The following is an 11,596-nucleotide window of genomic DNA, read 5'->3' on the forward strand; positions in this document are numbered from 1 at the left end:
GCCTAATAGGGATTTCACAGAGTACATACCTGGACAAGATTCTAAAGAAGTTTAGAATGGATGAAAGTAAGAAAGGATTCTTACCGATGTTGCCAGGTAAGGTCTTGAGTAAGACTCAAGGTCCGGCTATGGCAGAAGAAAGAGAGAGGATGAATCAGATCCCCTATGCCTCGGCAGTAGGCTCTATCATGTATGCCATGCTGTGTACTAGACCGGATATAGCACATGCTGTTAGTTTGACTAGCAGATATAAAAGTGGGAACACTGGACAGCGGTCAAGAATATTCTGAAGTACTTGAAAAGAACTAAGGATATGTTTCTTTGTTATGGCGGTGACCAAGAGCTCGTTGTAACTAGTTACACCGATGCAAGTTGGAACACTGATCCTGATGACTCTAAGTCTCAGTCTGGGTACGTGTTTATATTGAATGGTGCTGCAGTAAGCTGGTGCAGCTCGAAGCAGTGCATGGTGGCGAAGTCTTCAACAGAATCAGAATACATAGCGGCTTCGGAGGCTTCATCAGAAGCGGTATGGATGAAGAGGTTCATTGTTGAGCTTGGTGTGGTTCCTAGTGCATTGGACCCACTAGTCATTTATTGTGACAACATGGGTGCAATCGCCAATGCACAAGAACCAAGGTCACACAAGAAGCTGAAGCATATCAAGCTGCGTTTTCATTCAATTCGCGAGTACATCGAAGATGGAGAAGTAAAGATTTGCAAAGTACACACTGATCTGAATGTAGCAGATCCGTTGACTAAAGCTCTCCCTAGGGCAAAGCATGACCAACACCAGAATGCCATGGGTGTTAGGTACCTTACAATGTAATCTAGATTATTGACTCTAGTGCAAGTGGGAGACTGTTGGAGATATGCCCAAGAGGCAATAATAAAGTGGTTATTATATATCTTTGTGTTTATGATAAATGTTTATATACCATGCTATAATTGTATTAACCAAAACATTGATACATGTGTGTTATGTAAACAACAAGGAGTCCCTAGTAAGCCTCTTGTATAACTAGCTCGTTGATTAATAGATGATCATAGTTTCGTGATCATGAACATTGGATGTTATTAAATAACAAGGTTAGGCCATTATTTGAATGATGTAATGGACACACCCAATTAAGCGTAGCATAAGATCACGTCATTAAGTTCATTTGCTATAAGCTTTCGATACATAGTTACCTAGTCCTTTCGACCATGAGATCATGTAAATCACTTATGCCGGAAGGGTACTTTGATTACATCAAACGCCACTGCGTAAATGGGTGGTTATAAAGGTGGGATTAGGTATCCAGAAAGTATGAGTTGAGGGATATGGATCAACAGTGGGATTTGTCCATCCCGATGACAGATAGATATACTCTGGGCCCTCTCGGTGGAATGTCGTCTAATTAGTTTGCAAACATATGAATGGTTCATAAGAGACCACATACCACGGTACGAGTAAAGAGTACTTGTCAGGAGACGAGGTTGAACGAGGTATAGAGATACCGATGATCAAACCTCAGACAAGTAAAATATCGCGTGACAAAGGGAATCGGTATTGTATGTAGATGGTTCATTCGATCATTAAGTCATCGTTGAATATGTGGGAGCCATTATGGATCTCCAGATCCCGCTATTGGTTATTGGTCGGAGAGAAGTCTCGACCATGTCTGCATAGTTCGCGAACCGTAGGGTGACACACTTAAGGGTTGATGTCGTTTGAGTAGATATGGAATAAGGAATGGAGTTCGAAGTTTTGTTCGGAGTCTCGGATGGGATCCAGGACATCACGAGGAGTTCCAGAATGGTCTGGAGAATAAGATTCATATATAGGAAGTCATTTTACATGTTTGAAAATGATCCGGTGCATTTATGGAAGGTTCTAGAAGGTTCTAGAAAAGTCCGGAAGAAAGGCACTATGGAAGGTGGGACTCCACAAGCTTGGCCGGCCAACACTAAGGGGAGGAGTCCTAGGTGGGCTCCACCTGTGGTGGCCGGCCACCCTCCCTGAAGGAAAGGTGCGAGTACCGCCTTGAGTAGGACTCCCATCTTGAGTAGGTTTCCCACCAAAGGTAGGTTTTGGTGTTGGGGTCTTATTCGAAGACTTTGACTACAACTCTTGGGGCTTCCACCTACTAGTTGAATGCCCGTGCGTTGCTACGGGCTATTAATTTTTTTATATAAAACATAAAATACATATAAAAACCCACTTCTATATATGAGATATTTCCATGTAAGTATCCTTCTTTTGTGATGTAAGGCCCGATTTGTTTTTCTAAAAACATCCACTTAGTACCTCTGTCACGTAAATATCCCTAACATACTACATAATTGTCATAATTTTTAAAATATGTGCAACATGAATCTATTTCAAAAATTATGGCCCCAAAAATATGTGAAACATAATTGTGATATCTGTCCTCGCTTCGCTCCCAGGGGCGGCTCGGGTGACCCAAACCCTAGCTCAGCCGCCACCCCTCTTTCCCCTCCACTTCCTCTTGCCGTTGTTGGAGGACACCGCCGAGCGAAGGTCACGCGGATGACGGTGGCGGCGGGCCTTCCACCTCTCGCTCGGGTGGTGTTGGGGAGGGGCTTCTCCCCATCGGGCGATTGGAGCTCCGGCCGGGGAAATATGAAAATAAGAGCTTCCGTTCGTAAAATTTGTACAAAATGTCGACTGATTCGTAGGCGTGGACGAATCAGAGTCATTTTCTCTAATCCGAAGCATAAACAAAGATAGGGGTAATGTTTCGAAAAAGAACTTTATACTCTCTAAATAAATAAATAAAGTACCTAAAGTACATGTGGAAATGGTCAAATTCCAAATAAAATAATTTGGAATAATTAAAGTAAAGGGTATATTTTACCCTAAAACGGATATCTTTGTATTTTTTTCTTTATTGTTATTTCTAACTCATATTTATGAGATAATAAAATGTGGCTCCGATCTTTCGCCTCCGCCTGTTGCGTTGAGGTGTGGTGTCGACCTGGTTGGTCGTCGACTCATGTGGAGTACAGCCTCAGTGCTGGTGTGTGGTGTTGTATTGTAACGGTTTTTCAGCCAGTTTTCCTCGTAGACGGGCCAACTCTTTTCTCCTATATCAGTGAAACGCAAAACTTTTGCCTCATTTCAATTTTTTTTGTTTTGCATGAAACGACGAATGTCGAGATGTACGTGCTACATTTTTTGTTGGAAATTTCTAAATCAGGAGCATATTCTGTATAGTGTAAAAGCGGCTTGTCTTACACGACTGATATTCTAAATAAAATCCTAGCACTTATTCGGTCAACAACACTGAACTGGCCAAAACACGGCAGGCCTTCGTCTTCCCCTAAATCACGCACTTTCCCATTTCCTTTCCTTTTTTGCTCAGATGTGCGGCCGCTCCAGCTCCCGCTGCGGTGCCCGTCCTCGATCTTGGCTTGGTGCTCTTCCATATCCCCTCCCTCCATAGACCACTCCGGCGAATCCTCCGACAACTCACTGCGGACCTCGATGTCACCGTGCCGTGCGCTCCGATGGCCGCCTCCGGTCTATCCCGCTGCCATATCCACGAGGCAGAGCAGCTGCGCTCCTCTCCCGGCTCCGGCCACCAGCGCCGGCCCTGCAGCGCGCTATCGTCCTCTTCACTGCGGCCATATGTTTGTCTGATTCGTTGTGCCAGGCGGGGAAGGAGCAGGTTTTGGAAGGGGAAAAGCATGCGGCTGGTCTGGGATACTGTGAGTCAAGCATTTTGCTCCTTCAATTGTTGTAGTGTTTTTCTATATAGCTTGATTTACGAACTTTGGTACTGTACAACTTGAATTGTATGATGCTCTTGTAGTTAAAATTGCATCGGCACAATTTAATCTCCAGAAATATTATCCATATGATTGAGCAAAACTCTTTTTTTGTTTGCCCAGGACACTCTAATGGACAGGTTTTCAACTAACCGTTGCATCTGAAGTTTTGAATTCTGACACAACTTAGGCAGTCTTGAACAACACTTGCTTACTCTTCTGGTACCAAGAACATGGTTTTGATTTTGGAGTGGAACACTTGGTTAATGAAAACAAGGTATGTTCATATCTGCTAATTTTCCCTGTTTTGACTTATCATATTTCTTTTTTAGATGAATAATTTTCTGAGACATTTTTAACATAAGAATTATCAGTAAGAACAAAAATGTTGCGGGATAAGGAGCTGTGGCATGACAACAAAAATGTTATAGTATTTAGCAACACTTTAAAATGCCCACATATCAAATACTTTTACAGCCATCATAACTTCAAATCTGCTCGAATCTGGTCCAGCGAGTTCAAGTGCTAAGAACTTCCTTGTAGACTATATTCAGCGTGGTCGTTACTAAGGACTCGGTTCTTTTTCTTTTCTTTGAATTATTGGTCTTGTCCTTTCCATTGTCCTTGATGGCGAGGATCTTGATGTTACTTTTAGCGGTTGCTCTGGACAACGCGACATACAGCTGGCCATGAGAGAATACCGGCTCTGGTAGGTACACGCCCACAGTCGGGATAGTCTGTCCTTGCGCCTTGTTGATTGTCATGGAAAAACTGAGCCTGATCGGGAACTGCTTCCTCTTGAATCTAAACGGGAACATGTCGTCGTCGGATGGGCATAGAGGTACCCGAGGAAGAAACACCCTCTCCCCTGCGTGTTGTCCCACGACGATCTCTGCGTCGATGGCGTTACTCTGGAACCCACGAACCACAAGCCTCGTGCCGTTACATAGCCCGTTAGTTGGGTCGATATTCCTCAACAATATAACTGGGCAATTTATCTTTAGTTTAAGCGTGTGCGGGGGAAGCCCATTAGGAGTTAGGTCATTCATGAACTCTTGAGGATAGTAGCCGTGTGGATCGTCCTCGGCGCTATCGAAGCTATAGTAGATCATCTCCTCGCCCTGAAAACGCTCAATCATGTGCATGTTTATTCCATTGACACTGTCGTTCCTTGTAGAGAGGATCGCTCGAGAAGTCATGTAATGAGGATTTTCCATGTTGCGGTCTAGGGCAGGAAACACGTGGTCGATCAGCTTCTTTATATCTGCCGCGTCATTGCCTGTAGACGACACACATATATCTTCGGGAAGCCGGATGTTTCCGTCATCGTCGGTTTCCTCGGTGCCGTTACCCACCCTCAGGAGGTAATCCGTGAACCATCGGTCGTTTTGCGCCCTCATGTTCTTGACGAGCTTTAGCTGGCGCATGCCCTTCCAGAGTTTTGAGCTCCGCAGACTTGCGTCTATTATCTGACCTCGTGACCCTTTCCTCACTACAGGAAGCACCTGCCTGAAGTCCCCACCGAACACGATAGTCTTTCCCCCAAAAGGTCGGTCTGGGCATTCCATGATGTCTCGCATGCTTATGTCTAACGCCTCAATTGTCTGCCGTTTTGTCATGGTTGCCTCATCCCATAGAATGAGCGAAGCCATTCTCAAGAGCTTGGCTGTCCCACTCTGCTTAGTGAAGCTGCATGATTTTCCTTCTTCAAGGTTTAGTGGTATCTTGAACCTCGAGTGGGCTGTCCTTCCTCCTGGCATGATTGAAGCAGCGACTCCTGACGTTGCTGTGGCCAACGCGATCTTTCTCTTACCTCGAACCCTAGCGAGCAGTGCCCTGTAAAGGTAGGTCTTTCATGTGCCTCCTGGACCATCCACGAAGAATACGCCCCCATTTCCGCCATCAACCGCCGCAAGTATTTCGTCGTAGGCAAGCCTCTGCTCGTGGTTTAGTGATGTCGCTAGAGAAGCGTCTTCCTTGTCTACTTGGATATTGGTTTCCTCGATGACCTCCCTAGCCTCTCCATCTGTGTTGTCATAGGTCTCGTCGATGTCTGGTAGAGGGAACGATTTTATGTCTTTGCCCATGGGCTGCAGCATGCCCCTGATATCAAGCAACACCTTCTGCTCCACTGTTTTTGGGCATGTATGTTTGCACCGGTAGTCGTCAGACATCGCCTCAAGGTGCCTATCCCAAAGGCCGCGCGCATCTCCAGGCTCGCAAAATACCAATATTGTTGCATCGAGCCTCCTAAGTGAGGCTGGCATGGCAAACTGCTCTGACTCGGTAAGACACTCATCGAGCGTGTTGTCAGCCTCGATGAGACCCCTCCTCTCGGCGGCTTCACGAAAGCTATCACATATCACACCATTCACTGTTTTGAGATCTTCAAAGGACCTTGAGCCTGGTACGTGATTTAGAAGCACCCTTAGGAAGTATCTCTCCCCCTCGGCAGGATGGGCTGATACGATTCGACCTACTTGTTGGCCCTTGTCCCTTTTCTTCCAGTACTTTGTTGTTTGCCATGTGAAACTTCTCGGAAAATCTTTGTAAAGAATATCCCGAGCCCACGCGTGCTTCTCGTTAGCCACAAAATACTCCGTTAGCATGGATGGGTTCTCTCGGGCGACGACGTTGTTTAGGTTGTCTCCCGCTTTGAATGTGACCATTTGCATATTTTCGAGATGAAGCGGCAACGGTAGGACCGACGGGTGGTTCTCACATAGCTTGAAGCCGAATATCCTCCACATGGCCTTGGTGGAGTAACCCACCTTGCATCAACGAATCTCTTAATCTCATCTATGTTACCATCAGCATCGGGCTTCTCGATATTGAATGAAGTTTGATCGTGGCCCTTATATACGTACTTATATAGGTACTTGACGGCCTTTATGCTGGAGCACACCTCCACGTTGATGTGGCAGTCAAACATCCGCAAGAGGTATGGGTTGTAAGGCACAACCCATCTATTGTCTAGCATCTGGCCTCGGACCTTCGCACAACGGCCGTCCTTCCGTCTCCGATAAATGGGGTATGAGTCTTTCCCTTGTACGGTGGTCTCGTTGAACGCCCGCGGGTACCTACACTTGCACGACCCATCTTGCATGCACATGTTGTTTGGCTTGAGGACACCACATGGGCCGTGCATCATATGCTTCACGACTATGGCGTATAGCTCCGGGTACTTATTCTTGTCCGGGAGCTCGGCGGATATGACGCGGTCGTACTGCTCTGGCACAATGAGCTTATATTTTGAATCCATGATCAACAGAAAATGGCCGTGTGGGAGGCCCCTCTTCTGGAACTCGACCACATAGACGTAGGCCTTCACAACGCCTAGGATATGCTTCTTGGTCAGCATCTCTTTCATCGTCTCCAGCTTGGACCTAAACACTCGGACCACAATGTCTGGTCGGTCCTGTGGGGTTTGTCCTGGAAGCAGTGCATCCTATATCTCCTGCCAATTTGGGTTACATGTCATCGTTAGAAAGATGTCAGGCTTACCGTACGTTTGCACCAACGCCATGGCGTCCATATGTCTGCGCTTCATGTCTCGGAAGCACCCTTGGAACTTCCACGGGAGAACAATCCTAGTCCCAATAGCGCTTGCACGAGTCTCTCCAGCCGTGATGCTATCCACAATGCCTTTATATAGATCGGCACGTATCTCGTCGGTGCTCCTCTGAACCAACTCAACCTACAACCCTCAATCTTTATGTACATGTCGACCGCAACCGTTGGAAGAGACGCCCTCCATGTAGTATGGGGTTGAATATAGCCAGACGCGTCTGTAGTCGGTAACAGTAGTAGTCCCTTACGGAGACGCATATATTGGCACCTCCATCTGTGTGAATGACAATTAAAAGAAGGTTAGGTGAAGTACAAAAAGGATAGACAAAAAATGCAGAACTATCTTGAACAACCGAACCTTCGTCCCCGCGGTTCTCTCTTGATAGTTGCGCAACGTGCCAAGGCGTATCACGTTTAGGGAGATTTGGATGCCAACCGAGCTCCCCCTTGGGGAAGAAGAGGGGGTACGAGAGTGGGTCATAGCATCCTTGGGTGGCTTGTATACTATACCTCTCATTGTTATTTCCGTATAGGGTAATGCTGCGCTTGAACCTATTTGCCAGGTCGCTTCCCTCGACCCAGATCGCAGCCACCTCGGACGACACCGGTAAATTATATCTCCGTTGATCTAGCTTCTTGTCGGTATTCAGTTCTATACGGTAGTCCTGGAGGTTTTCCTTGTGGGCGCCCAAACTCCTGAACTTCTCAGAGTAGGGGTTTCCTTTTAGTATGTCCACTACCTTCCGCACGACCTCTTGGTCCAGGTCTTTGGTGGCTTCCTTGTGATGTACCAGACTTGGATCATCGTCGTAGAAGTAGAGCTGTAGATGTTCCGGGCGAGAGTTCGGCCCGAATGAATGCATGTTGTGGTACATCTTGCCTTGAGCTCGGAATGTGTACACCCCGGACCTCATGTTTGTGCAGTCATTGTCTAGGCTGACGCCAAGAGTTGTGAATGAGAAGTGGCCGTTGAAGAATCGTATGCTCTCCCGAAAATGTCGAGAGTCTGCATCTGCGCTAGACCATAACCTCATTAGCTCCGGGATAGGCTCTGGTTCAGCCAGCTTTATAGTTCCATTTCGACAACAGAAACCATCGGTCTCACGCTCAAACTTCTTGGCATGGCAGTGTTCGCAGTTCGGTTCTTGCTTTAGAATGTGTGTGCTGTTTGGGAGGTTCGAGTACACAAAGTCAAAAGGATCGATAGATTCCGCGCCGGATGAGTGTGTCGGTGTATCAATGTCCATGTCATCAGCGTCGTAACCTACATATGCATAGAATTTCATATCAGTATGTTCATCTTAAACCGTATAACAGAGAGGGCTGATAGAAAGGTTGGCATAAATACCTTCACGGGTATAGCACTGCTCGTCCATGAGGTCAACAGAGATGGCATCCTCGTCCATGATACTACTTAGGAAGCTCTCCATGTCTCCTACAACATTATGGATTCGGTAACTATGTAGCTTTAATGTGCCAAGATGTAAATAATAAATGTAGTAAAGATGGGTATGTTACCCTCGGTCCCAATGGTATACGCCGGCATGCTTGTTGAAGGGGAAGCGGGAGCTGAATTATTTTCCTCTCTGGCGGGTAATTTGTATGTGCTTGCATGCATGTTTATTGTAGGCAAAGTTGCTGCAGTTGGGCACGGCATAGCGATTGATTCAGCGCATGGGGTGTTCCTTCTAGCTTCAGTTAGCTTGCTCACTGAGCTAGCAATGCTACACTCTCCTCTTCAGTTTTGTTTTGCCTAGATATGCGTCGTCTTGCATTCAACTCCTGCTGTTCTTCTTTGGATTTATTTTGCCTGCTAGCCCTTTTCTGTATGTTCATCTCATCGACCGACTTGTTTTGCTCGAGTGCTCTTCTACGTGCATTAATCTCCTTCCTTTTATCATCTGTCAAACTATTTCGCCGAGCTCTATCATTATCACGTCTTGCTTGATTTATAAACTCTGAAATATTTTTAATTGGTTGATGGTTAGTTGTTCATATTGTATATTGTTTTTGCAAATGTACGGGTATTGTAAAAAAATAGAGAATTACCTTTAATCATGACTTCTGGCTGCTTTGGAGTTTGTATGTCACCGTTGCTCCTTTTCATCATGGTTATTATGAGATCGATAGCTTCGGCATGTTCATCATCACTGCTGAATGGTTTTGCTGCGGCATCTTTGTCTTTGCTAGGTGGACACAATGGGTAGTATATGCCTTTCCATGAAATTTTGTTAGTTTTATAAATAGACGCATGTTTTTTGAATGTATATGTATTGTATGAAATTTAAAATATTACCGTTAATCATAACTTGTGGTTGTTGTAAGGGTGTGTCTTGTTGGGATGATACTGATCTAGTTTTCCTCTGTTTTGCTGAGAACTCTTCGCTTCGACGATGTAGCAATGTTTGTCGTTCTCCCAGCGTCACATGATTTCTTTGTCTCACATGTAAGGTAGATGTATCACCTTCCTGCTGTGTTGCGATATATGACGGGTTGACCATCGCAATTGATTCTTTGCTTGTCATGTTGCGCTTGCTGGCCTCTTTAATTTTTTTGCTTTGCTGATAGGCTTCACGGCGTTTTTTCAGTTTTTCCTGCTTTTCTTCATCTGTCATACGTGCATGCCGCTCTCTATCTTTTTTCCGTCTTTGTTCCTTTGCATCCATGATTTTAGATTGCAGCCAAAATGGCTTGCCTGGATGAGATTTGTATAGTAAGTATTTTGTGAAGCTAATTAGAGCATGTACTATCTCTTGTTGCAGTAAATCTATGGCAGTTGCTATCCAGGATCATAGAACTTGACAGGGTAAACCTAAGTAAGCACACTCCTAAACTTTTCTTGGCATTCTGTAATGCTTGTCATGGTTTAAGATCTGATCAGTACACTATTTGAATTTTCATCTCAGTTCATATTCAAAGATCTGATCAGTACACTATTTGAATTTTCATCTCAGTTCATATTCAACCTATGTCATATTCGAATTTCATCTCAGTTCATATTCAACATATACCGAAACTTGAAAAGTAGTACATCTCATCTAATTGCTATTTGGTGCACAGTGAAGAGGGCATAACCCCCCGACTATTTAATACCAAAGAATTCTTTGCAGGATTTTATTGGTTTTCTACATATTACATTGGCAAAGTCTGATATTCAAATGACAGATGTCTCGATTGAGCAAAGTAGTTTGCTCCTTGATGGTATGAATTTTTCTGGTTTATTTCATCATCAAATTAGTCCTACAGGCTACAGGGATCAGGGGCACCAATGATATGTACTGAACATATGTGACAGTAGATTTCATATATATGGTTTGAACATATGTGACAGTATTGTTACCTTTTGACAGGTGTCTGGCAAATTGGTAGCAAGCGTGGAGGATGGGTGATTTGACAGTTGGACTTCCGGCGAACAGCAATTTCGAGGACGGAGGGTGAAATCGATTTTGAGCACACAGGGGGGAAATCGTGTCGAGTAGTCAGAACTTGTGGTGGTGCTTATGTGTGGCTTATTCTGTATGTTTATATAGGAGAACCTGAAGAACGATGTGATCCTGGTCGAACTTGGTTAGCTGTGTTCGATCAGGAGACGGTAAGTTTTTTATATGGTGGACACGGTCAGCTATGTGTTATGGGCCTTCAAATTTAACCTGAAGAAAGATGTGCTCCTGGTCGGAACTTGGTCAGTTGTGTTCGATCAGGAGACGGTAAGATTTTTTTATGGTGAACACGGTCAGCTATGTATTATGGGCCTTCAAATTTAGTTTTTGGCCCACATACCCTGATCGATTCCAAGCACAAGAGGTAGCGCTCGCGAGATCGGATCGTGACTCGTGAGACATTTGGTTTGCTGGTTGCCGGTCGGATCGTGACTCGTGAGACATTTGGTTTGCTGGTTGCCGGTCCGGTTTTTCTTTGTTTTTCCTGCTGGGGGCGCTCGCGGGATTGTATAGGCACGGTTTTTTTAGTACCAAAAGGTTTTATTACGTACGGACACCACCTATTCCCGTTTAATAGTAAAGATATAATGAGGGGCATAGGGGAGTGGCCGGCCACACCCTTGGCCGCACCACCACAACCCCCTTGAGGCCGGCGCCCTAGCCCCCTCTCCCCAAACCCTAGCCGCCTCCTCCACATACAACTCCCGCAGCGCATAGGCGAAGCCCTGCCGGAGTTCTCCACCGCCACCACGCCGTCGTGCTGCCGGGATTCCGAGGAGGATCTACTACTTCTGCTGCCCGCTGGAACGGCG

The 11,596-nt window shown here is 45.5% G+C and overlaps 1 long non-coding RNA gene across 1 annotated transcript; it reads left to right on the forward strand.

Annotated features, from left to right (window-relative positions):
* The first annotated feature begins 3,307 nt into the window (after positions 1-3,307).
* Positions 3,308-11,107, forward strand: LOC127333828 (uncharacterized). The gene is made up of 5 exons (XR_007871545.2): positions 3,308-3,714; positions 3,898-4,051; positions 10,107-10,160; positions 10,455-10,545; positions 10,695-11,107. It is a non-coding gene; the product is annotated as an uncharacterized lncRNA (long non-coding RNA).
* Positions 11,108-11,596: the final 489 nt, after the last annotated feature.

Source organism: Lolium perenne, chromosome 2, assembly GCF_019359855.2.
Source record: "Lolium perenne isolate Kyuss_39 chromosome 2, Kyuss_2.0, whole genome shotgun sequence".
NCBI lineage: Eukaryota > Viridiplantae > Streptophyta > Magnoliopsida > Poales > Poaceae > Lolium > Lolium perenne.